A 6,213-nucleotide genomic window follows, 5' to 3' on the forward strand; every position below is an offset into this window, starting at 1 on the left:
TTCACTGTTCCGGGTACATTGTTGCACTCTCTTTGCATTCAGACCAGAGTGTTGTTTGCTTTTTAGTTGGTTCCATGATGTTGTTTCTCAACGAGATCTTTTGATCGAATGCATGAAGGGGCCTGGAACTGAATCTGATGAAGTATATCTGGACAGTCCATTTAGCAGCTTATGAAGCACAACAAGATGAGCGATGTTTCTGCTGTCTTACAGAGTCTGTCAACCAAGTTCAAGGTATAAGTAATCGACTGGCACCAGGAGATACCAGAATCTAACTCCAACCATTTTTGTTTTTACTCGAACAATTTTTATTTTTACTCCAACCATTCTATTGAACCTTCGTTGAATCCTCTCTGCAGTCCGGCAACTAAAAGTAGTCTGATGGCAGGCAGAAGGATCTAGCTAGGGGTAGGAGGTGAGATTGCCAGGTCAGAAAGAGAAACACCCACATCACTTGTAAACAAAAGGCTTCCGTAAAGAAAGGAGCCTAAAGAGACAATGACTGTGAAGGGCCAACAGAAGAACCCGTTGTTTTGTTGATGTAAAGAAAGGGCTTGTTTTGGTGCTTTATATGCATGTGATAGCGTTGTACGACTAGGCAATGATATGAACTGCGTGTGGGGGACACTGATTGGCTGATAACCTAGGCCTAGGTCCGTCGGGAAAGGTTCCGGCTTGCACTTTGAAAATGACTTGTACTGTACATATCTATTGGAAATAATATAGAATGCAACACTGAATGCATCCTGGAGGTTCGTTCCTACTGAAGCCAATATGGCCGACCGTCCTTAACGGACAGTTCTCCCTGCTGACAATCTAGCCTAGGCCGGCCATTTTGGTCGGTCTGGACTATACCCAAGTAACATTGACCGTTGGGCCTCGGTTGGGGAACCGTAGTTACGGTTGGCTCATTGTGGGTGGATATGCCTACCAAATTCCGCTGTTGGCCCAACGCAGATATTGTTCGTTGGGCCAACGAAACGGTTTATGCTGTTGGCCCAACGGAAATCCCCAACGATGGCCCTACGAAATAGATTATCATTGGGCCACCGTTGGGACGTCATACCATTTTCTCAATTTCCGCCATGAGAGCTGCAAACAAAATTCCGACAAGATCTTCAACGTAGAGATGGGCAAAATTCCATTGTAATCGATTCATCGTATCAAATGGTTATCGGATCGGTAGCATCTATTCATTAAAAAATAGGGATGGCATAATCGCTTGCTTTGACAGTCAGTGCTACCGACTATGTGCAGGCAGAAGAATTATTTTAAGTTAATTTTTTAAGAATATATTATAAGTTAATTTTTGGAAATTATGTATAACTCTTTTTTAAGTAGGTAATGTTCTGCTAATTTTCTGGTGTTTTCAGCATGGTATTTGACATAAATGGTTCCAAGAAGCGGAGGCTTCTTTAATGCGACTTGTTAGTATATATGTCCCGGAGGGCACATGAAAAATTGTAGACTTATAAGATCTGTCTGTTTCGAGTCTAACTTAACCGATGGAAGTTCGATATGGGCCGTGAATAAGCACGATGTATACCTCGATTGCATACGTTGCAGGATACGGTTCACATGTTTCCCTAGCAACCTAACAACCAAGACTTGTTTGGTTGTAAGGGCTTTGTCTTTGTGATAGCAGTTTAATAAAACAAGTCGAGTGCTTCTAACAAAAATAAGGCATTGACCTCATTTGGTAAGTCTTACAAAACTGGCATTCCTAAAATCATGTTACCTTAAACAGATAGTTTCGTGGAATTTTAAACTTTTCATCATTAATTTAGATAGATTGATATGTATATTTTTTTCAGATTGTGGCATATCTAGTATAAGTGGAATTTTTAATGAAAACAGTGTTTCAATGGACAAAGTGAGTGATTTAGTCCTCTCTGAAGAGAATGAGATTGAATTTGTATGAGTAAACCTAAATAACAACTGCACAATTATTATTTTATGGAAAATACATCAACTATTATACTCAATCAGTGTTTCTGTGATTCCTATTAATATCCCTAAATCTTGCACTTATTAATCCAATTAAGTAAAATGGACTAAACTTAACAATTTCGTTACCGAAGACCAGAGAATAGGAATTGTGAAGGCAATTGAATCAAATAACTCAGGGGTGTACATCTTGCAGTGTGACATGTTTGAAATTAAGGAGGATTTCTTTGAATCGCCTCTTAGAAGTGGTACCATTGGTATATTTGTAGTAAAAAATTAGTACCTGGATGCAAATTGCAGTCCACCCAGATTTTATCTAAGTGTGTTTTGTTGCCCTACAAAGAAGATGGACAGTTTTTGTGCGTGCCATATTGTAATATGGAAAGGTGCTGTTGAAATTTTCCTAATTTTGTCCCAATAAAAATTGTCCTAATTTGTGAAAATAAAAGTTGGGGACCTTCTGAACTGATATTGATTTTTTGTTTTCCACTTATAACCACTGTAACCTTACTTTGTCCTATAGCATTGATTGTTAATGTATTTAATTTCATTTTGATTTATAGGGAGTTAAAGGTAAAGATTCTATCTACCGGTATCATATCAAGTGAGAAGGTAAATTAATTTAACTTTCATTCTATAAAAATGAGAAATGCCAGTAAAATATAGCTTTTGTTGGGAAACGGATGGCAGAATTTAAAAGGGCCAACGGTGTATCGTTGGAGAGGGGTTGGCCTCTGGTTGGGAATACGAAGGCCCGACTGTAATGCTCTGTTGGCCCATCGTTGGTTGGGATACGGTTGGCGAGGTGGCCAAATCATACCATGGGCCAACCGCTGTGTCCCACCATCTGCCAACAGAGGGCCAACCAAAAATGTTACTTGGGTATAAGGCTGGGGATAACTGTTACTGACAGTCGAGACTTGCAGATGGTTTCGAGAGGAACGAGCGCGAGAGACTGGGCGCTTACAGTACAAGTCATTTTCAAAGAGCAAGCCAGAACCTTTCCAGACGGCGTGAAGCACCACCTGGTTGTCAATGTACAGAACAACGTCACTGAAAGAATATAGAACCATATAGACTGATAATGAGAAACATATAGTCCAGACCTATATTATTTTTTAACAATAACCGGCATAGACCAGCAATTGAACGATGCTGGTGCAGGGTTCTCTGCCCCTCCTTTTGCGCTGTCGTGGGACAACTCTCACCGGCCGGGTCTGTAGGTCATCAAAAAGGAACTTCTGATGCAACTCCACAAAGTTAATAGAAGAATATTCTACCACCTACTCCATCAATGTACAATATAAGGTCTTCAATGCTTCCATATTACTGAGTTACCTCGAGAAACGGAAAATGAAACCTAGAATTTATTTACCTTTCTGCATATGGCAATCATATGAGTGACAGGATTCAGTGTGGGGGTGAAGCTAATTACCAGAACCCTTATGATCTGAACACACTATAGATTACCATCTCCAAATTTATAATTATAGATCATGGTAGAGAGACATTGATGAAAATTGTGACTTGGCACTATTTAGTGTTCAGTTTCATCCCATTAGCTTAGCAGTAGTGGTCCAACATATCCAGACTTATCAAAGCCCTAAACAGTCCTCCTCATATGAGATATTTATAAACAACTTAACATCATTAGCATACAAAAGGTAATCATCTGAAAGAGATTCGTGCAAGTCAATAATGAATAGTGGAAACGGACTGGGTCAACGCCACCCCATAGGGAGAAATAAATTTGGAAGGTAGAGAAGCTGCAAATTTGACACAATGTCACCAATCTGGTGGATAACTTGCCATCTGTCACACTGCCTAGGTATGGACCTGTTCTGCTGAGGTTAAACAACACTTTCCACTTTGTGTTTGATGCATTTAAGGGTAGAGATCCTCAAATACTTTTGACATCAGATATGATTGATTGTATGCTTGTAGTGAAGTTAAGGATGTATTAATAACCTATAAATCGGATTTTCCAGTATATTCCGGTTGCAGTCTGGGGTCAATGGGGACTCGTGATGGAGGCCCCCCCTCACTGGAGGATTTGGTTTCCCATCCCCTCAGAAAATTTTAGGAAATTGTAAGCCCAGAAATGAATTTTGACGCTAATCTGGCTATTATAAACTGGATAAAATTTTTAAAATAAAATTTCATAAGAATAAGTACTGTGAAAACTGAGAACTTCAAAGCTTATACATAATATTTAATTATGTGTCATGGTTATATTATCTATTTACTGAATTCGTTTGTACCCCTGATCCCAGAGTTGGATCTAGGCTTGTACCACAGGGGGTAGGATAATATGTTGAAGTAGATGACCACCATAAACATTTTACTTACAAAATGACCTACTATATGTGCACAGCAGAGTCTTTCTTAATCAAATAATTTGCCAAAAACCACTTTTTGAGTCTTGAAAATCCCAAATTTCCAATATCCCATCCCCCCCCTTCGGCAGGGGGAATTTGGCTTGCCCCCCCTTTGGTCTATACCTAGATCTGCCTCTGGTATCAGGCGTAACACTCCCGGTTTTGCAATAGTAGATCATTTCTTATCTGTGTTTGCATTTTGCACAATATATTGAAAATAGAAACTCAATCAAAATATATATAAACAGAAAAAAACATTATTGTAGAAAGAAGAAAGAACCACACAGCAAGTTGGCTAAGAGCACATCACAGTGCGGTATTTTTTTTAACTATTTAAATGAAAATAAGAATATTTCAACCTTTCTGAATCTGTATCTAAACTCTCAGTGTGTAGCGAATCGGTACAGGAGCCACCATTCTTTTTTTAGTCAGGCACTCAAGTTTTATGAGATGATATTAACATAAAAGAGTTTTTTTCATCTGCTCATTTCTTTTCTGCGCACTGATTTTGTAAACATGTTTCATATTAAGGATTTAAAAGAGGATGAAACTCTCTCACTAACCAAACCAACATTCACTGAACTACTTAGGATTTTGCTGTGTGAGGAAGCTATCCCATAGCATAAATATGGCAGCACTGTAGTTTGCGAGGATGTTATCACTTTCTCCACCTCCTTCCATGTATCCAGTTTGCATTGAAATGCTAAATGCAATGAAATCTTTCGATGAAATTGTGTCATTTTTTGTTTATGTAGCAAAAATAAATTCCCCCTGTAAAGCATCTTCCTCCTCCTTCCATGAAAACGTCATTACTGTTTTGAAGCCAAATTTTCCCATTAGCATATATGGTTGCACTGAAAATAAAATGTACCATTGATACTCGATAGTTACTGAGTGTAAACTACCTCCTTAAGCTGCCTTTGCTAAATAATGCTGCATATCATGGAATCGGGGGTTGTGTGTTTGGGGATATTTTGATTTAAGGAATTCCTGTGGTATCAAGGAATTTATTGATGGATGATAATTTGTTCTCTGTTGTTGCTATAGATATCATGTTCATTTCTTCGTATGGCATTCTCAACTTAGTGTGGATGTGATGGTTTATAATTAATAATTTTGCACCATTGTAATTTTAGTATATTCTTGGATCAGTAAATGATTTAACCCTTCATTTATTTGTTAGTGTCTTTAATTTCCCTCGAAAATGAGTATTCATTAAACAACGAGATATCCCATTGGCGTTACAAAATTGATAGAAATTACCTCGCAATCCTGGAAAAAAGTATTATCTCTCAATTAACAGTGCGATAAGCGAGTGGTTAGACCGTTTAGTGCAGATTAAAATTTTTAAGAATCAAAATATAAAATGCAAGACTTGTTGGCCTGTTTATCAAAAGACAAAACGGAAATATTCATCTTTTGTTGAGTCGACCTTCGCCATTTTCAATTTTTATCTTGACGTATATTAAAAGATGACCTGTTCCTTTTAACGTTTCATTTGCTATAATTCATGCAGCTTAAGTAATTATTAATGACTGAAAATATTAATATTTGGAGAAGGTAATATCTTCGGCCGACGAAAACTCTTGTGCCATGTAATTTTGCCGTGTATTAATGAGTAAATAGTTACACGAAATTAGGCAATTTTAAATTTCGAGGGCATGGTGATAGCAGCGCCTCTTGCCGCCTTTTGTCTTCAATCTGCGTTCTTTCAAGCGTAATTCTATTGCTATCTACAAAACTCAGAGATCTTAAAGTTTTGGCTGTTAACTTCGAAATAATTTTAAGTATTTTCCTGATTGGTGATATTACATGATCATTGATATAAACAAATAAAAAATTCATATAAATTTACCTTGTGTATGAAAAAATTACGTCGCAAGCGCTT

The sequence above is a fragment of the Ischnura elegans genome, chromosome X (assembly GCF_921293095.1).
Source record: "Ischnura elegans chromosome X, ioIscEleg1.1, whole genome shotgun sequence".
NCBI lineage: Eukaryota > Metazoa > Arthropoda > Insecta > Odonata > Coenagrionidae > Ischnura > Ischnura elegans.